Source organism: Pleurodeles waltl, chromosome 12, assembly GCF_031143425.1.
Source record: "Pleurodeles waltl isolate 20211129_DDA chromosome 12, aPleWal1.hap1.20221129, whole genome shotgun sequence".
Classification (NCBI taxonomy): domain Eukaryota; kingdom Metazoa; phylum Chordata; class Amphibia; order Caudata; family Salamandridae; genus Pleurodeles; species Pleurodeles waltl.
In genome coordinates, this window is record NC_090451.1 from 520,830,721 (window position 1) to 520,852,142 (window position 21,422).

Below are 21,422 nucleotides of genomic sequence, written 5' to 3' on the forward strand. Positions count from 1 at the left end.
AGCACCTCCAGTATCCCACCATGCCTCAGGGGTGAAGGAGAGGTGACAGTTGGTTCACAGTTAGGTCAGTTCTTTTTTCCGGCTTCTTCTGAGAGGATCCTGGAGCATAAAGCTCTCAGTTTTTCTGAGTTTTTATCAGAAAAATACTTCAGAACAGTGTTTTTTCCTACTTTACTCGACATCTAACATCTTTGTCTGAGTCTGGAAGTTTTTTCCTGACTGAAAAATGCCTTCCCTTTTTGTGAAGTGCCCTTCCTGTGGGAAGAAGAAGGCCCAGTCAGATCCACATACTCTCTGCATTGTGTGCTTGCCTCAGAGTCACTGCCCTGACACTTGCAAACACTGCAAGAACATGTCAAAAAGAACTCTGAAGGACAGGGAGAAGATCAGTCTTCATGGGCTTCATGAGAGGCAGAAAACATCATCCTCTTCGCCTCCCAGGCAGCCAACAAGCCATTCTCAGGAGAGACAGGCTAGAACGACGTCAGCAGGTAGGAAGATACCTGTTTGTTCCCCGTCGATGTCGACGCTGCCACCATCACACCGTCATTGATCGCCGTCGACGGCGACCCGTCCGACGTCGAAGGATACGGCGTCGAGAGAACATGGCCACCGCAGGGGCATATCTCCGTCGACTGCAACCCACCGATCGACGTCGAGCCATCACCGGCTGCCCATTCGCCGCCGAAGGCCTCGCACCCCTCGACGTCAAAGAAGGCGACGTCGAAATCGCCTCAGCGGCGAGAACGAGGGCATCCGCCGACGGCGGCCCACCGCTTGGCGGCGAGGCACACGACGGCGAGCAGATCGCGGTCCAGGGATCGCCGGTCAATGTCGAGACGGGAACAACCGGCGGCCCTCCCTTCGACGTCGTTACAGCTGTCGACATCAACACAGGTTTTACCTGTCTTGCAGGGAGCAGAGAATCGGCTTCGGCCGGCGGATAAGACCACTCCAACATCTCCGGTGGTCTCCATAAGAAGTGGTTCATCTCGGTCGAGAGCTGCATCATCTGGGCATGTCTCGCCCATCAATTTGTCACCGAGGTGGTTGGAGAGCCTTAATAGACCGACGGCCTCCCCGGACTCGCAGTATTCGAGGATGTACCCTCCTACTGCCTCTCTCCCCAGAACACCATCACCGACAGCGCGGGCAGGACGGGCTCGTTCTGCTTCTCACCAGTCGACCACGAGGCTTGGGCGCTCTGCTACAGCATCTCGAAGCAGGTCACGCTCCCAGAGACGATCTAGGTCACAGTCACGACACAGAAGGTCGCCCTCTTGGTCATCGTCAGGGTCATCCGTCAGGCAATACTCCCCAACCTTAACGGATTCTCCACCAGCTAGGGTTTCCCCGGTGGACGACATCACTACCTTTAATGAGGTGCTTATCAGGGGAGCACAAAAGCTAAACATAGAGGTTCCAGAACCGTCAACCTCCTCGTCCGTCATTTTTTAAACTCTGCAGCATAGGGCGGTTTCGAAAAAGCTGCTGCCGCTAGTGCCTGGTCTGTTGCAACCAACCATGGACACCTTTTTAGCGCCAGCCACCCTCAAATCAGCTCCTGCTAGGATCTTGAAAAAATATAAAGCGCCTGAACAAGATCCTTTATTTCTCAGGACGGATCCGCTTCCAGACTCAGTCATATTGGCCGCAGCCCGAAAAACACACTCAGTAGCATCATCCTCCACGGTTCCACCTGACAAGGAGAGCAGACATCTAGACTCTCTGGGGAGGAAAATGTGTGGCACGGCGGCCTCTATGATGAAAGTCTCCAGCGCTTCTGCACTCCTAGGCAGATATGACCGTTCACTGTGGGACTCGCTGAACAGGTTCGCAGACAAATTGCCTAGGGAGGACAGGCAGGACTTCCAGGAGATCCTTCAAGCGGGATGTCAGGTCTCCAACCAGGTCATCAGCGCAGCGGCAGATGGGGCAGACTTAGCTGCACATGGATACGCACATGGAGTTTGTGCAAGAAGGTCTTCCTGGTTGAGGCTGACAGGATTAAAGCAGGAAGCACAACAGCGTATCTTAAATCTTCTGTTCAACGGGAACTCGCTGTTTGGTACCCATACAGACGAAGAGATGGCGCGCATGAAGACGGAAGTGGATACCATGAGGGCAGTAGGCCTGGAGAGGAAAAAGGACTTCAGGCGAAGGTATAGGCCTTACGACAGGCGCCCTTTTCAGCAGAGGGTTCAAACCCCTCATTGGTCCCAGAGGCCACGGCAGAGGCAAGGATGCCCACTTTTTCAGTCTCGTAAGGCCACGAGGGACCGAGGGTCAAGTAGACCACAGCAGTCCACACCCAAAGCGCCAGCCAAACAATGAGAACTCGCTTCCCTTAACACTGTGCACCACTCCGGTGGGGGGAAGTATCACAGACTTTATTCACGAGTGGCGTGGTATAACAAAAGACAAATGGGTGCTCAACATTGTTGAGAATGGGTACTCTCTTCTTTTCCGACAACCTCCACCGCACTTGCCACCAGCCAAATGCAATCCGTCTCACGTCAGCCTATTGCGCAAGGAGGCTCACGCCCTTTTACGAAAAAAAGCAATAGAAAAAGTTCCAGTCGCGCACAGAGGAAAGGGGGTATACTCCTGTCACTTTCTGGTAGCGAAAAAAGGCCGAGAGGGTGTTTTCAGACCGATTCTGGACTTACGACTACTGAACAAGTACATAAAAAAGCAAAAGTTCAGGATGCTGGCCCTTCACCAGATTTTCCCTCAGCTACATCAGGGGGACTGGATGTGCTCCATCGACCTGCAGGATGCGTATTTTCACATCCCGATCGTTCCCAAGCATCGGAAATTCCTGCGCTTCCGGATAGCCTCACAGCACTATCAGTTCAAGGTGCTACCATTCGGCCTGAAATCTGCCCCGCGCGTTTTCTCAAAATGCGTAGCAGTGGTAGCGGCACATCTACGGAAGCAAAAAATCTTCATTTACCCATACCTAGACGACTGGCTACTGAAAGCCTTCTCTCCGGAGCAGGCGAGAAGCCATCAGGACATTGTGCTCAAGGTTTTCAGGTCTCTAGGTCTACAAGTCAACTACCAAAAGTCCACCTTGATTCCAACGCAAAATCTCCACTACCTGGGAGCAATACTAGATACAGAGCTCAAAAGAGTGTATCCTTCGGAAGAACGACTATTATCAATAAAGAAAAAGTGTCAAGACCTGTTGAAGTCCGACGCACCTACGGCCCGTCAGGTGACATCTCTACTGGGTTCCATGGCCTCGTGCATTTTCATTGTCCCGAATGCCAGGCTACAAATGAGGCCCCTCCAAGAGGTGCTGGAAAACAACTAGAACCAGAGCACAGGCCGCTGGAAGGACAGAGTGCGGCTGCCGATAGGAGCACGACAGTCGTTGCAATGGTGGATGCACAGACCTCACCTGTCAGTAGGAGCTCCGTTTCACCAGGTAACACTCTGTTAACGGATGCGTCTCTTCAGGGATGGGGTGCTCATCTAGGTCACCTTCAAGCTCAGGGCCTGTGGTCCGACAACGAAAGGGAGTACCACATCAACCTGCTGGAGCTCAGAGCGGTCCATCTGGATCTCAAGTCTTTTGCTCCATCGATTCAGGGGAAATCTCTCCTAATACAAACGGACAATACGACCACAATGTATTATTTGAACAGACAAGGGGGAACGAGATCCCTACCCCTATCTCGGGAGTCTCAAGCAATCTGGCATTGGCTCTTGGCGAGAGGAATGTCGCTTACAGCGGTTCACCTACCAGGTCAACAAAACGTGGAGGCACACTTCCTGAGCAGACACATCGAGGACGCCCACGATTGGGTCCTGCACGACGAAGTCGTCGAAGACATCTTTGCTCAATGGGGTCGGCCTCAATTGGATCTCTTCGCAGACGAGGTAAACAGGAAATGCCCAGACTTCGCGTCCAGGTTCTACCGTCCGGGATCTTGAGGGAATGCCCTGTTGATCGACTGGTCAGGGATATTTCTCTACGCTTTTCCACCGATCCCCCTCATACCGGCGGTGATCAACAAGCTTTACAAATCCAGCACCAGAATGATCCTCATAGCTCCGCAATGGCCTCGTCAGTTCTGGTACACAGATCTCCTCAACCTATCGGAACAACCTCACAGGAGGCTGCCGTGCAGACCGGATCTCCTTTGCAGGCTGGAGGGCAGGATACTTCACCCTAACCTACCCTCTCTGAGCTTGACGGCATGGCTCCTGAATTCCTGCAGTATGGGCACCTAGGGCTCTCGCAGGAGTGCATGAACATCTTGAAGGAGTCCAGACGACCTTCCACGCGGCGTTCTTGCGCGTTCAAGTGGAAGAGGTTCTACATATGGTGCCGTCAGCAAGGTCAGAACCCTATACTGGCTCAGGAGGAGGTCATACTATCTTACCTACTCCATCTGGCAAAATCGGGTCTGCAGGTATCATCGATTAAGGTACATTTATCTGCCATTACAGCCTATCGAAAGTCACCTTCTCAGGAATCCTTTTTTACAAGACCAGTAGTCAAGGATTTCTTAGAAGGTTTGAAAAAAGTTTTTCCACCCATTCGAAAACCCTCCCCTCCATGGGAACTGAACATAGTGCTATCAAAACGTATGGGCCCTCCTTTTGAACCTATACACAAAGCCTCTTTGCAACACCTTACGTGGAAGACGGCTTTCTTGGTAGCCATTACTTCCGCAAGGAGGGTCAGTGAGATTCAGGCTTTGTCCTCCAAAGAACCGTACACAGTCTTCCACGAGAATAGAGTAGTTCTACGAACTCACCCATCATTCCTGCCGAAGGTGGTGTCAGAGTTTCACATCAATCAGACTATTTCTCTACCAACTTTTTTCCCCAATCCGGAGACTCCGGTGGAGAAAGCCTTGCACTCCCTAGATTTGAAAAGAGTGCTAAAATTTTACCTGGATAAGACCAAGCTAATTAGACACTCCAACCACTTATTTGTGAATTATGGTCATCTGAGAACACGAGAGGCAGCATCAAAACGCACCATATCTAGATGGATAGTTTCTTGTATTGTTAATGCATATCAATTGGCTAACAAGCAACTACTTGCTAGACCTAAGGCGCATTCGACAAAAGGAAAGGCGGCTACTGTTGCCCTCCTTAATAATGTTCCTATCGCTGAAATGTGTAAGGCTGCTACATGGAAGTCTGTACATACATTTACTAGACATTACTGTTTGGACTCAGATGCAAGAGCAGATGCCCAAGTTGGGCAAGCTTCTCTGAGAAACTTGTTTGCATAATACATATCTATTCCTGCACTTCTATTGGACAGTCCGCAGAGTCAAGGGATGGGCTTGCTAATCTATTCAATGTTTATGACTATTGATGAGGATCCCCTGGAAGAGAAGGATAAGTTACTTACCTGTAAATCCTAGTTCTCTTCCAGGGGTATCCTCATCAAAGTCATAAACAACCCACCCTCCTTTCCGGACGCACGACTCCTAGAAGTGCAGGACAGACTATCTTTCGAATCTGCTGCACAGCTTGTCACCGTAAAAAAGTACTGACCTAACTGTGAACCAACTCTCACCTCTCCTTCACCCCTGAGGCATGGTGGGATACTGGAGGTGCTCAGGGTCTTAAAGGCACGGTGCCAGAATATTTATGGTTCTCCTGTGTTAACCTGCATGCAGCCTATTGGCTAAGAATGCTCCATTGTTTTTCAATGTAGTTTTTTCTTTTTTTTCTCTGATGTTACTACTGCTTATTTCCCTAGGCCCAGTTATGGGGCTTTGGTAAATATGATGTTCTCTTATTGTAATTTTGAAAAGGACAATTAAAAAAATTTAAAAACTCCATAGAAATAAAGCATTTTAGCCTGTTTATGATTATAGTCTGCATTGCTGTTTTACACACGTATATATGAGTTTAGTATGAAAATTTGTCTACTAAAAATGCTATATATATATTTTTCGTGCATATTTCATACTTTTATATGTGTGTATTTTATATATGCTCCGGGGTCCCCGCACAAGGGCGGGAATATTCAATGTTTATGACTTTGATGAGGATACCCCTGGAAGAGAACTAGGATTTACAGGTAAGTAACTTATCCTTGTTTACCCAAATCTAGACAACTGGCCGATCAAAGCTCCAGGCTCATAGCGAGCTTTTCAGCTTTTACAGATGACAGTCTTTACTCTACATCACCCAGGTTTCCTTGTCAATCAGTAAAAGTTGACATGAACTCCTGTGCAATCCATTCACTGCCTGTAAGTGAAAGCACTAAAGGCAAAAGTGCACCCTTTGGAGGAGAGATTGTTATCTATCTAGCTGAAGTCTCACTATTGTGGTTCATTCTACTGAAAGGGAGATTTCATCCCTTCTGGGTATAAGGGCAATTTGCATTTTGCATACATATGCAAAATAATGCCAATATTAATTCAGAAAGTTGGGAAGATAGGCTTACCTTGTCTCTTCATAGGGACCAGTTTTCTCAGGTGACATACTAACTGCAGAAAAGCCAAAAGTCATAGAGGACTTCGACTTTACCCCATCCGTGAAAGTCATCAGACAACACAAGGCCGCATCATCAGTTGAGGCCTGGCTCTCTGGTAATGCCTGGGCTGTCTTCATGCCTCTCCAAATCTCCGGGAGTGGGAACAACCCCTGCCCAACTCCAAGAATTCTGTGAGGTCATACACCTCATATTTGGGATGCCCATCCCTGCTAGAGTGCCTTTGGGCCCCAGGGGTTCAGGAGGAGACCTGACTGGTTCCCTGCCAGTGGGTCCGTCATTGGCGCCAGTCGGGCCCCTTAGAACCACAGATAGATCTGGCACCGGTCCCGCCACCTCGACCTTCCCCACATGCCGGTCCCAACGTCGACGCTTCCGGCGCCGCCGGTGCTGTCCCCAATTTTATCCCTAACTCTGGCACTGAACTGGACTGGCGTTGCCAGACACCGACTCCACTGCCCAATGGAGCCATTCCATCTAGGCAGCAGTCTGAACCTTATTCTTATGGGCTAGCACTTTGGGAAAATTGAGTGGGGCCACTCAACCCTGAAGAGTACTAGCCCTTAGACCCGGATATGGATAGTGTGAGGAATTGGTGGATGTCAGTGGACTGGACACTTTGCCAGATACTGATTTGGTTTCTCCTCCTTCCATGGCTAGGGAGGAGAGAGCCATATTGGCTAAGGTGGTGATGAGGACAGGCGAGGTCCTGGACCTAAGGTTACCCTACGTGGCTGTCAAGATTGACATCTTGATGCAGCTGCTTATACCAGAAGTCACCTCTTCAAACTCACTCCTCCCATTTAATGAAGCCCTTACAAGAGTATTGCTCACCGCCTAGTCCAAGCCTTGCAGAGGGGCTCCAGTGAGTAGGATAATTGTCTGCTGTCATCGGCCCGCCCCAGGGGACCCCTCTTTTCTCACCCAGCACCCCACCATGGAGAGCTTGGTGATTCAAGGCACCACTTCCCGAGTAAATCCTGGCACATTCCCTACCACACCACTGGATAGGGAATCTAAAAGGCTGGACACCTTGAGTAAGAAAATGTTTTCTTCTGCCTGTCTGGCTTTGCGGTCTGTGAACACCACTTGCCTTTTCGGCCATTACTGTCATTCCCTTTGGGATTCGGTTGTGCAGGTGCTGCCTATGGTCCCGGAGGTGGCCCAGGCCATACTCTCCCAAGCTGTGGCTGACATGAGAGACACAGCTAAGTTCTTAATTTGGTGTGTGCTGGACACAACCGACTTGCTAGGCAGAGCGGTTTCTTTGTTGGTGACGTTATGGTGCCACGCCTGTCTGAGGACAACTGACTTTTCAGGGGATGTCCAAGTTTTGCTTATGAACATGCTTTTGTTATGTGGCTCTGATTTTTGCATGTTTAGGGCGGAAGCACCACTGGGTTTGGAGGACTGATTGCACCCCACACCACTTGGCTGCTGTCGACCTAACTCCTGCCTAGCTCACAGTGCGTCACAATGACCATTAAACCTTTTGGGGTAAAAGGTGATTCTAGCAACCTAAACTTGACACTCTGACTCCTCAGGGAAGTCATGGAAACAGATCGTACCCCTTTTGTTCAGTTAATTATGCACACCAAGGTGAAACCCAAAATGCAAAATGGATTTCAAAGTATTTATTGAAGCAATTGCATTTGAGTATAAAAAGCATGTGCCACGATAATTAGGCAGATGAAACAGAGAACAATAACCAACATGACAGCAAGAGTGAAGAAGATAAACAACCCCTCCATATTGCATGTATTTGATAGAGACTTCTAGTTGCAGATTCCTTACCTTTGAATTTCCCCAGGCATCAGACTGGATCTGGAGATTTTTCTTCGAGCAGTACCTCTGCGCGCCGTCAGGTGGCGTCGTTGGTGTCGTGTTCACCATGATGATGTTGCGGTCGTATATAGGCGTCACCCCGGCGCGCTGACATCAATTATTTTCTTTCCACGGCAGCCTACGTGCAGATCCGGAGAGAGCTACCTCAGTCACTTTTTGACTACGACAACACTTTTGTCGAATTCTTTTTTACAAGGTCCTGGATGCGTTGAGGGATGTCCCGCAAGACCTTTTTTAAGCCCTGCGACTCCTGTCACCAAATGATGTCGGTGACAGATCCGCACCTCATGTGTCTTTGGTGCTTGGTGCGCGATCACGACCCAAAGTCGTGCCCTGAGTGTCGGGCCATGAACCCGAAAGCTTTGAAGGAGCGCTCCCTAAAGCTCATGGAGACTCGACTCTCGGCTCCGCGGCGCTCACGGTCTTGTTTGAGAGGAAGGTCTCGAGACCGGTCGCGGAGTCACCACCACTCTTCGTCCTCGAAGTCATTGGGACATTCGGGTCATAATAAAAAGAGGTAGAAGAAGTACAAACGTTCTTCGACTTCAGCCCATCGCTGGGACGATGTGGCGCGGGAAGAGTGTCGACGCTCTAGGCCTCTGTCCTCGGAGCCTTCATCTGGGTCGGCCCCATGCTTCCCCTACTTCCAGGGAGTCGGGGCCACCGCTGCCCAGCTCAAAGAGTTTTATGAGGGTTAGACGTCGACGCTTCCGACGTCGGTTGGGCCCACAATCACCGTCGATCCCATTCTCATACCTGACGACCCGGAGCCGGAACAACGTTGCTCGATGCCGATTCCGTTCTCTATGGGCTCTCCTTTGCCCAGGGTTGATCCAGACCTTTATGCTTATGGGTATGGATACAGGGAGAGTTTGGAGGGGACGCTGGACCCCTTAGAATACCAGCTTGTCCCCCAAATGGACTGGGTGCAGGATATGGGTGATGCCAGAGGTCTAGACACCTCCCCTGACACTGGTATGCTCTCCCTCTTACCATGGCTACGGAGGAAGGTGCCTCATACTCCATGGTGGTAAGAAGGATGACTGAGGTCTTGGACCTCGAGCTACCTTCTGTGGAGGTTAGGCCTAATATCCTAACCGACGTGCTTCAGCCGGGGTCTTCCTCTTCTGAACCCCTTCTTCCCTTTAATGAGGCACTGACGGACGTCCTTTTGGGTACTTGGTCCAGACCCAGCACAGGGGCTCCTGTGAACAGGAAGATTGCCAGCCGCCATCGGCCTGCGCCGACAGACCCACAATTCCTCAACCAACACCCCACGCCTGAGAGCCTTGTCATCCAGGCTTCCTCTGTATCTGGCGTATTCCCTGCCGCACCCCCGGATAGGGAATCAAAATGACTAGACAACTTGGGAAGAAGTTGTTTTCTTCCAACAGTCTAGCGCTGCGGTCCGTGAACACTGCATGCCTTATGGGCCATTATTCCCATACTCTCTGGGATACGGCTGCGCAAGTGCTGCCTAGAGTTCCGGAGGAGGCTCGGACTGTCCTTTTCCAAGCTGTAACAGATGGGAGGGACGCAGCAATGTTCATGATACGTTGTGGACTAGATATGATCCACTTTCAGGGCAGATCGGTTGCATCGACGGTGGCATTGAGACGCCACACCAGGCTGAGAACATCTTATCAGGGGATGTCCACCAATCCTTGATGGACATGCCCTTTAATGGCACACGTTTCTTTAGAGACAAGGTGGACTCAGTGCTCGAGCGCTTCAAGGATTCCCGAGTCACGGCCCGGTCCGTTGGCCTCACACTTGCTCCTAGACCCCAGCAGTTCGCCTTTCACCCCTTTCGTGTCTACAGATGGGGCACCCAACTGCATCCTTTCCCCACGGGGCATCGACCTGCGCATGCTGTACAGCCCCTGCGTGGCCGCGGACACAGGATACCACGCCCCCAGGGATCAGGGAGCCAGTGAGTCGCCCAGTCCTCCCCAGCCCTTTCTTCAGCCTCCAAAACCCTCTTACTCCACGGATACACCAGGAACCAGTTGGCGGCAGGATTCACCATCACTTGCCCCAATGGCAGTCCATTACCTCGGACAGGTGGGTTCTCCAGATTGTCCGAAAGGGCTACTCCGTCCCCTTCGAGACACCCCCTCCAGCCATGCCACCGTCATACAATCGCATATCGGAGGATTATATCACGCTTCTCCACGAGGAAGTCCAAGCCCTTTTGGCCAAAGGAGCTATAGAGAGGGTTCTGTTGTCAGAAGTAGGTCGTGGTTGCTAGTCCTGCTACTTTCTGGTGCCGAAAAAGGACAAAGATGTTCATCCTATATTAGATCTTCAGTCGCGCAACCTGTTCCTCAAGAAGAAGAAGTTCAAAATGTTGACATTGGCTCAGGTCCTATCTGCCCTGGATCCCGGAGACTGGATTGTAGCATTGGACTTGCAGGACGCATACTTCCACATTCCCGTCTTGCCGGCCCACAGACGTTACCTACGATTCGTAGTAGGGCACGAGTACTTTCAGTTTACTGTGCTCCCTTTTGGACTTACCAATGCCCCTCGGGTGTTCATGAAAGTGGTGGTAGTGGTGGCAACTCATCTCCGCAGGTTAGGGGTACCAATCTTCCCCTACCTCGACGATTTGCTGTTGAAAGCGAACTCGCCCCAGACATTTGTCTCCCACCTCCAAAATACGGCGAACCTTTTGCATTCACTGGGGTTCACTATCAGCGTGCCAAAGTCACACCTGACTCCTCCTCATTTTCTCCCTTTCATCTGAGCTGTTGTGGATACAGTGCAGTTTCGGGCATATCCTCCAGAAAAGCGAGTCCAGGATATTTGTGCTATGATACCGATGTTTAAGCCTCTATCCTGGATTTCGGTGAGAATGACTTTGAGGCTGCTGGGCCTTTTGGCCTGTTGCATCCTGCTAGTTCAAAAGGCCAGATGGCATATGTGGGCTCTGCAGTGGGACCTGAAGTTCCAGTGGGCGCAGCTTCAGGGGAATCTCTCCAGCAAGGTCCAGATCTCTGAAGGAACTGCGAGAGACCTGCAGTGGTGGTTAACAAATCAGGATTGGGTCAAAGGCAGATCCCTCTCCTTTCCCCAACCAGATCTTACAGTCATGACAGATGCGTCACTCCTGGGATGGGACGGCCACATGGGAGAGGCGAGGATCAGAGGCCTCTTGTCTCCGGCGGAAACAGGGCTCCATATCAGTCATCTGGAGCTCCTAGTGATTGGACTAGCATTAAAAGCATTTCTTCCCTCTCTCAAAGGGAAAGCAGTGCAGGTGTTCACAGACCACACCACCGCCATGTGGTACTGCAACAAACAAGGCAGAGTGTGGTCGTGGACCCTTTGTCAAAAGGCTCTTCGCCTCTGGACTTGGCTGGAAAATCAGGGCCTTTCCCTGGTGGTTCAAAACCTGGTGGGCTTCTTGAATGCCAGAGCAGATGAACTCAGTCGATGATGCGTGGTCGATCACGAATGGCGTCTCCATCCGGAGGTGGCGCCAGGTCTTTTCCTTCACTTGGGAGAACCTTGGTTAGACTTGTTCACCTCTGTAGAGAACGTGCAATGTCAGCTGTTTTGCGCGTTAGAGTTTCCAATGCGGTACTCGCTCAGCGACGCTTTTCGTTGTGAGTGGAATTCAGGCCTCCTGTACGCCTTTCCGCCCATACCACTTCTGCCCAGAGTTCTGAAGAAGATCAGGCAAGCCCGGGCCCAAGTCATACTAATGGCTCTGGACTGGGCACGAAGAGTCTGGTATCCCGAGCTGTTGAGCATGGCCATAGCTCCTCCGATCCGACTGCCTCTTCCGGAGGATCTTCTGTCGCAGCAGCAGGGGAGGTCCTCCATCTGAGCCTGTCAACCCTCCGCCTCCTTGCGTGGAGATTGAGTGGCGATAGTTGACGTCTTTTGACCTTCCACCTGAGGTCTGTAACGTTATGTTGGCAGCCAGGTGTCCCTCAACCAAAACCGTATACACCTGTCATTGGAAACAATTTGTGGCATGGTGCATTGACAAATCTGTCGATCCTCTATCTGCTCCTCTTTCTCAAGTCCTCCTCTTTATTCTTTCCCTTGCCCAGCAAGGCTCCAACCTGGGCACTCTTAAGGGATATCTTTCTGCTATCTCTGCTTTCTTGAGGTTACCAGATCAGCCTTCTTTATTTGAATCTCCTATTGTTGGGAGGTTTCTTAAAGGCCTCACACACCTCTTTCCTCCTATCCCATTCATCATGCCCCAATGGGATCTAAACCTGGTATTAACATAACTTATGTGTGCCCCATTTGAGCCGCTTCACAACTGCCCTTTACGGCACTTAACCTTCAAGACTGTCTTTTTTGTTGCCATTACCTCTGCCGGCAGAGTAAGTGAACTTCAGGCTCTTTCATCCAAGCCACCTTTCCTGACAATACATCCTGACAAAATGGTATTTCGCACAAGGGCTTCTTTCCTACCTAAAGTAGTGACACTCTTCCATGTTGGGCAGTCCATCACCTTGCCTACCTTTTATGCACCCCCACATCCCTCTCATGAAGAGAAGAGACTCTGGGAAGAGTTTTTTTTAATCCAAACAAAACATATACGAAGTGTTTAACTTCGCGAACAAGATGAGAGAGACGGAACAAGGAGTAAACCAAAAGTAACAGTACCTTTCTTATCCAAAAAACGAACCGTTTTAAAATCAAACGATGTGTTGAAGTTCCTGGGCAACAAAGAGTCCAAAGATCCCCAGGTCGTCGCCAAATTGTAGTATTCTTTGTATCATAAAATTAAGAAGATCAGAAATCCTGTAGAAATAACTCACTTATTTATTTACAGGAATAATATCCAGGAACTCCAGCCACACCTGGCACAGCCACCTCTCTACTCCAACTGCTCTCTCAAGAATCCCTTCACATTCCAAGATATAACATTGTGCCAGGGCAGGGGAGGATGGAACATACCATTACCAGTACACTTAATAAATAAACACTATCTTAAGAAACAAATACTACAGTCTGGACCCAAAAAGAGCGTTGGCCTTCTACCCTGTTCGTACCAAAGACTTCCGGGTGGATGATCAACTCTTTGTGGGATATGTGGTTGCGAAGAAGGGGAAGGTGGTGCAGAAGAGGACCATTTCTCGATGGGTGCTCTTGTGCATGAAAATGTGCTACGCTCTGGCAAAGAAGCAACTTCCTGAAGATTTGCGTGCTCACCCCACCAGAGCTACTGCTGCTACCACAGCGCTAGCACAGGGCGTTCCAGTCCTGGACATCTGTCAGGCAGCGACATGGGCATCTCTGCACACTTTTACCAAACACTACTGCCTGGACAGTCAGGTCCGAAGGGACGGCTTCTTTGGCCGTTCAGTCCTGCACGACTCCTTGGTGTGATCTTGGTTCGCAGCCCACCACCGGGGATGGTATTGCTCGGGTATCTATTCAAAGTTAAGGAATCTGCAACTAGAAGTCTCTATCAGATGTACAAGTTACTTACCTTCGGTATCGATATATCTGGTAGATTCCTTACCGACCTGCCCGTCCTCCCCGCACTGCAAACTGATTTCTAGGGACAGAAACTTCCCCTTCAGGGTCCTAGTTTTGGGACACCACTCTCAGTGTTCTTTATGGCTTCACGCTACAGGCTTGGAAAGTCGTGAAAAGAAACTGCCGTTGGTCCTATATATGACCTCAACGTCATCATGGCGAACACGACACCTGTGGAGTTGACCAACGCCACCTGACGGCACACAGAGGTACTGCTCAAAGAAAAATCTCCAGATCCGGACTGACGCCTGGGGAAATTCAAAGGTAAAGCATCTCCAACTAGAATATGGGGGTCATTTTGACGCTGGCGGTACGAGACCGCCAGGGCTAAAATGACGGAAGCGCCGCCAACAGGCGGGCGGTGCTTCCTTGGGGATTACGACCGCGGCGAAAGCGCCGCGGTGGCACCGCCGGGGCCGGCAGTTTTCCGCCACAATGGCCCCGGCGGTAGTAATCCGCCAGGGCAGCGCTGCCCAGGGGATTACGAGTCCCCGACCACCATCCTTTTCCTGGCGGTTTGTACCGCCAGGAAAAGGATGGCGGTACGGGGAGTCGCGGGGCCCCTGGGGGCCCTTGCACTGCCCATGCCACTGGCATGGGCAGTGCAGGGGCCCCCTGACAGGGCCCCATGCAGCTTTTCACTGTCTGCTATGTAGACAGTGAAAAGCGCGACGGGTACAACTGCACCCGTCGCACGGCTGCAACACCGCCGGCTCCATTTGGAGCCGGCTCCATGTTGCGGCCCACATCCCCGCTGGGCCGGCGGGGGGAAACTCGGTTTCCGCCCGCCAGCCCAGCGGGGATGTCAAAATGGGCACCGCGTGAGTGTGGGTGCATTGGCGGCCGTCCGGCGGTTACAACTTGGCGGGCGGCGCTTGCCGCCCGCCAATGTTGTAATGACCCCCTATGTCTCTACCACATATATTGTTACCAAAGGTAAGTAACTTGTACTTCTAGAGTCAAGATGTTCCTACCAAAACCCTAAGTATAAATCTGAAGGCATAGTAGTCATCACCCTCTGCCTAACCCAACCTAAAGGATTAGCCCTAAAGATTAGCCCAAATTCCATACTTGAATTGAATAGCAGGGGTCTGCCTGTGATGCAGATATGGCAGTCTCCTCAGCAGGCTGAGAAATCAGCACCAGCATCAGTGACGCTTTTGGTCAAAAGGAAAGCACCCCAAGATGGTCATGACTGTAACGCCTTCTACCCGCTTTGGGCCAAAGTGTAGTTTATATAATGACCCATGCCCGTTTGGGCAGCAGCTCTGATGTAATGCTTAGTGTAGGAAGTTGCCTATGTATGTACTATTTCAAAGGAAGAAATAGCATGCACAGAGTCGAAGGGTTCCCCATAGAGGTAAGATAGTGGCAAAAAGAGATAATTCTAATGCTCTATTTTGTGGTAGTGTGGTCGAGCAGTAGGCTTATCAGAGGGTAGTGTTAAGCATTTATTGTACACACACAGGCAATAAATGAGGAACACACACTCAAAGACAATTCCAGGCCAATAGGTTTTTATATAGAAAAATATATTTTCTTAGTTTATTTTAAGAACCACAGGTTCAAGATTTACAAACAATACTTTAAATGAAAGGTATTTCACTTAGGAACTTTAGGAACTTTGAATTAGCAAAATAGCATATACAGTTTTCACACAAATGGCAATAAGCTATTTTAAAACTGGACACAGTGCAATTTTCAACAGGTCCTGGGGGAGGTAAGAGTTTGTTAGTTTTGCAGGTAAGTAAACCACCTACAGGGTTCAAAGTGGGGTCCAAGGTAGGCCACCGTTGGGGGTTCAGGGCAACCCCAAAGTTACCACACCAGCAGCTCAGGGCCGGTCAGGTGCAGAGGTCAAAGTGGTGCCCAAAACACATAGGCTTCAATGGAGAAGGGGGTGCCCCGGTTCCAGTCTGCCAGCAGGTAAGTACCCACGTCTTCGGAGGGCAGACCAGGGGGGTTTTGTAGGGCACCGGGGGGGACACAAGTCAGCATAAAAAGTACACCCTCAGCGGCACGGGGGCGGCCGGGTGCAGAGTGCAAACAGGCGTCGGGTTTGCAATGTAGTTCAATGGGAGACCCAGGGGTCTCTTCAGCGAAGCAGGCAGGCAAGAGGGGGGCTCCTCGGGGTAGCCACCACCTGGGCAAGGGAGAGGGCCACCTTGGGGTCGCTCCTGCACTGGAGGTCGGATCCTTCAGGTCCTGGGGGCTGCGGATGCAGTGTCCTTACCAGGCGTCGGGTTCTTAGAAGCAGGCAGTCGCCGTCAGGGCGAGCCTCTGGATTCCCTCTGCAGACGTCGCTGTGGGGGCTGAGGGGGGGTCAACTCTGGCTACTCACGGGCTAGCAGACGCCGGGGAGTCCTCCCTGTAGTGTTGGTTCTCCACAAGTCGAGCCGGGGGCGTCGGGTGAAGAGTGCAAAGTCTCACACTTCCGGCGGGAAACATGTATTCTTTCAAAGTTGCTTCTTTGTTGCAAAAATGTTTCTTCTTTGGAGCAGAACCGCTGTCCTTGGGAGTTCTTGGTCCTTTTAGATGCAGGGTAGTCCTCTGAGGCTTCAGAGGTCGCTGGACCCTGTGGAACGCGTCGCTGTTGCAGTTTTCTTGAAGTGGGGAGACAGGCCGGTAGAGCTGGGGCCAAAGCAGCTGGTATCTCCGTCTTATCTGCAGGGTTTTCAGCTCAACTGTCCTTCTTCGTCTTAGGTTGCAGGAATCTAGTTACCTAGGTTCTGGGAGCCCCTAAATACTCGATTTAGGGGTGTGTTTAGGTCTGTGGGGTTAGTAGCCAATGGCTACTAGCCCTGAGGGTGTCTACACCCTCTTTGTGCCTCCTCCCTGAGGGGAGGGGGGCACATCCCTAATCCTATTGGGGGAGATGGAGGAATCTAAAAGTCAGAGTCACCTCTGCTCAGGACACCTTAGGGGCTGTCCTGACTGGTCAGTGACTCCTCCTTGTTTTTCTCATTATCTCCTCCGGCCTTGCCGCCAAAAGTGGGGCCGTGGCCGGAGGGGGCGGGCAACTCCACTAGCTGGAGTGCCCTGGGGTGCTGTAACCGCCAGGTGTTACAGTTCCTGCAGGGGGAGCTGAGAAGCACCTCCACCCAGTACAGGCTTTGTTACTTGCCACAGCGTGACAAAGGCACTCTCCCCATGTGGCCAGCAACATGTCTGGTGTGTGGCAGGCTGCTAAAACTAGTCAGCCCACACTGGAAGTCGGGTATGGTTTCAGGGGGCATCTCTAAGATGCCCTCTAGGGTGTATTTTACAATAAAAATGTACACTGGCATCACTGTGCATTTATTGTGCTGAGAATTTTGATACCAAACTTCCCAGTTTCCAGTGTAGCCATTATGGTGCTGTGGAGTTCGTGCATGACAGACTCCCAGACCATATACTCTTATGGGTACCCTGCACTTACAATGTCTAAGGTTTTGCTTAGACACTGTAGGGGCATAGTGCTCATGCACTTATGCCCTCACCTATGGTATTGTGCACCCTGCCTTAGGGCTGTAAGGCCTACTAGAGGGGTGACTTATCTATGCCATAGGCAGTGTGAGGTTGGCATGGCACCCTGAGGGGAGTGCCATGTCAACTTAGTCATTTTATCCCCACCAGCACAGACAAGCTGGCAAGCAGTGTGTCTGTGCTGAGTGAGGGGTCCCCAGGGTGGCATAAGATATGCAGCAGCCCTTAGAGACCTTCCCTGGCATCAGGGCCCTTGGTACCAGGGGTACCAGTTACAAGGGACTTACCTGGATGCCAGGGTGTGCCAATTGTGGAAACAAAAGTACAGGTTAGGGAAAGAACACTGGTGCTGGGGCCTGGTTAGCAGGCCTCAGCACACTTTCAAATCATAACTTGGCATCAGCAAAGGCAAAAGGTCAGGGGGTAACCATGCCAAGGAGGCCTTTCCTTACACTTAGTCTTGAAGATATAAGTTGGCTATTGGGCTGGCAAACACAAGTTAGAATTTCATGTCTTGTGTGTCCCAGCCTTGGTCAAGGAGTACAAATTATAGGTAGTACAAGTCCGAGTAAATGTGCAGCATGAACTCTGCCTTCCTAGAAAGACCAGCTAATAAAATATGTAAAAGCAAATGCTAAAATCAGGCTTGATAAAATATGAATAAAATTGTCTATAAAGGTAAACAAAGGCACAAGCCGCGAACCTAAGCTAGGACGGAGTGCCCAACCCGGGTTTTAAAAGGGCCTTATGACACCCTTTGATGGCTCCCATCTCTTTGGAGACAAGGTTGACTCAGCGCTGGGACGCTTCAAAGGCAGCAGGTCCTTGGCCCTTTCCATGGCCCCGTCATCCACAATCCATCTTTTTCTCCTTTTGTGGCCATGGAAGGGGCTTCCAGTCGCTTCTCTAGCCATCCAGCCACCAAGGCTCGCAAGTTTCCCAGCCCCTGTGTTGCCAAGGATGCAGCACCCAAAGACCCTGTGGGTCAGGCAGCCAGAAGTCACACCTGAACCCTACTCAGACACTCCTTTTCATCAGAGCTGTTCTGGACACAGTGCAGTTTCGGGCTTATTCTGAATAGCAAATCCCAGATATTCGAGCTATGATACTGATGTTTCCACCGCTATCCTGGGTTTCAGTGAGATTGACTCTGAGGCTGCTGGGCCTCATGGCCTCCCGCATCCTGCATGTGACACATGCCCACTGGCAAATGTGGGCTCTGCAGTGGGACCTGTTGTTCCATTTGGCGCAGCATCAGGAAAATCTCTCCAACATGGCCCCGATCTTGGAGGGTACTGCAAAAGGTCTACAGTGGTGGTTAACGAACTGCGACCGGGTCAGTGACAGACCCCTATACCTTCCGCAACCACATCTGACAGTAGTGGCCGATGTATCACTCCTGGGATGGGGTGGCCATCTGGGAGAGGTAGAGATCAGAGGCCTCTGGTCTCCAATGGAATCTGGGCTCCACATCAACCTGTTAGAGCTTCGGGCGATCTGACTGGCATTGAAGGCCTTTCTACCCTCCATCAAGGTAAGGATATTGCAGGTGTTCAGGGACAATACCTCTGCCATGTGGTATTGGAGCAAACAGGACTGGGTGGGGTTGTGGACCCTTTGTCAAGACGCCCCGTGTCTCTGGACATGGCTGGAACATTAGGGCATTTCTCTGATAGTCCAACACCTGTTGGGCTCTCTGAATGCCAGGGTGGTCAAACTCAGCTGAAAATGCCTTGAGGCTCACGAATGGTGCCTCCATCCGGAGGTGGTGCAAGGTCACTTTCAGCAGTGGGGAGAGCCTTAGTTAGATCTAATCACCACAGCAGAGAACCTGAAATGTCAGCACTTCTGCATTTTGGGGTTTCAAACGCAGCTCTCGTTCTGAGATCTTTTCACCTTGAGTTGAGCTCTGGCCTTCTGCATTCTTTGCGTCAATACCACTTCTGCCCAGAGTTCTCAAGAAGATCAGGAAGGACTGAGCCGAAGGGATCTTTGTGGTTCCGGAATGGGCTCAGAGAGTTTGATATCCTGAGCTGTTGAGCATGGCCATTGGTCCTCCGATCATGTTACCCCTTTGGGAGGATATTATGTTGCAGCAGCAGGGGAGGTTTCTCCACCCAAACCTGTCAGTGCTCCACCTTTAAGCTTGGAGACTGAGCGGCCACAGTTGACAGCTTTCGACCTTCAGCTCAAAGTCTGTAATGTCATCTTGGCATCCAGGTGTCCCTCCACCGTTGGGGAAATTTTGTGACATGGTGCACAGAGAAATAGGTTGACGTCCCTTTTGCCCTTCTTTCTCAGGTCCTGTTTATTCTCTCTCTTGCCCAGCAGGGCTGTGCTTTGGGCACTTTATCTTTCTGCCATCTCAGCGTTTCTGTGGTTGCCTGATCAGCCATCCCTTTTCAAGTCCCCTATTATACATAGGTCTCTGAAAGGTCTCCAACATTTTTTCCCTCTTTCACCCTTCATCATGCCTCAGTGGGACCTAAATTTAGTTGTGACTTTCCTAATGTGAGCTCCTTTCGAGCCGCTCCACAACTGTCCTCTCAGGATTCTAACAACTAAGCCGGCCTTTCTAGTGACGATAACATCTGCCTGGAGGGTCAGTGAGTTCCTGGCCTTATCATCTAAGTCCCCGTACCTCAACATCTTCCCAGACAAGCTGGTCCTTCACATAAGAGCTTTCGTCCTACTGAAGGTGGTCACTCCCTTTCATGTAGGCCAGCCCATCATCCTGCCTACCTTTTAAACTCCACCATATCCCTTTAAAGAAGAGGAGGGACTCCACCGACTGGACCCCAAAAGTGCATTGGCTTTTATCTTGACCGCAGTAAACGGTTCCATATGGATGAACTACTGTTCGTCGGGTATGTCAGAGCCCAGAAAGAGAAGATGGAATAGAAACAGACCATCTCTCGATGGATCCTCATCTGTATCATAGGGCCTGATTACAAATCTGGCGATCCAAGAACCGTCAGACTCGCGGTGACGGTCGGACCACTGCAACTGTGGTGGTTCGACAGCCACATTATGACCCTTGCGAGCGGACGGTGGGTCCGCCATCCCCGCTGGGAACCTGGTTCCTGACGTGGGGATGGCGGTTTCAGTTGTAACTAGCCAGAGCGGTGCTGAACTCAGCGCCACCTAGCTGATTACAACCCCGCTTTCCGTCAGTTTATTCATGGCTGGGACCCTGCCATGAAAAGACTGGCAGAAAACCAGTGCGGGGGCCACAGGGGGGCAACTGCACTGCCCATGTCCATGGCATGGGCAGTACAGGGGCCCCCTGCCCAGCACCGTCAGAATGCACACTGTCTGCACTGCAGACAGTGCGCTCTCCAAGGGTGCTGTGGTGTTAGGATATTTGCCTCGGCTCCCTTAAAGGAGTTGAGGCCAATATCCTAGCACTGTTCCTGCCGGTCAGCACGGCAGGAACGCATATTAGAGTGGTCCCACCGGTCATCCCGGCAGGAGCACTGTAATACGGACGGTGGTGACGACACCGGTATGACGGTGGCGTCCTCTCCATGGCTTTGGCGATCCGCTTTTAGGACCAAAATCTGCTAGGCTTTGCTGAACAGTAAGCCCCAGAGGGTTTCTGTGCTCATTCCACCAGAGCCATGGCTGCGACCACTGTGTTATCATGCAGAGTCCTGGAGCTGGTCATCTGCCAGGCAGCAACATGGGCATACCTGCACATGTTTACCATGCACTGCTGCCTGGACAGTCAGGTCAGTAGGGATGGGCACTTTAGTCGTTTGGTCCTAAAGGACTTTTTAGTGTGAAATTGTTTTGCAGACCCACCTCCGGGGAGGTATTGCTTGGGTATCTAATCTAAGGCCCTGCATCTGTGGCTAAAAGTCTCTATCAGATGAACAAGTTACTTACCTTCAGTAATGCTTTACCTAGTAGAGGCTCCATTACTAAGCACCCATCCTCATTGCTTTGCGAACAGATGGCTTGTGTTCTTTGAGGCTTTCCACTCCAGGCATGGAAAGTCGTGGATGGAAACTGACATCAGCTTACTGGGGTGACACCTATATAGGCACTTCGCATGTCACTTCTGGCATGGATGACGCCACGTGGAGCTGAACATCGCCATCTACTGGCGCGCAGGGGTACTGCT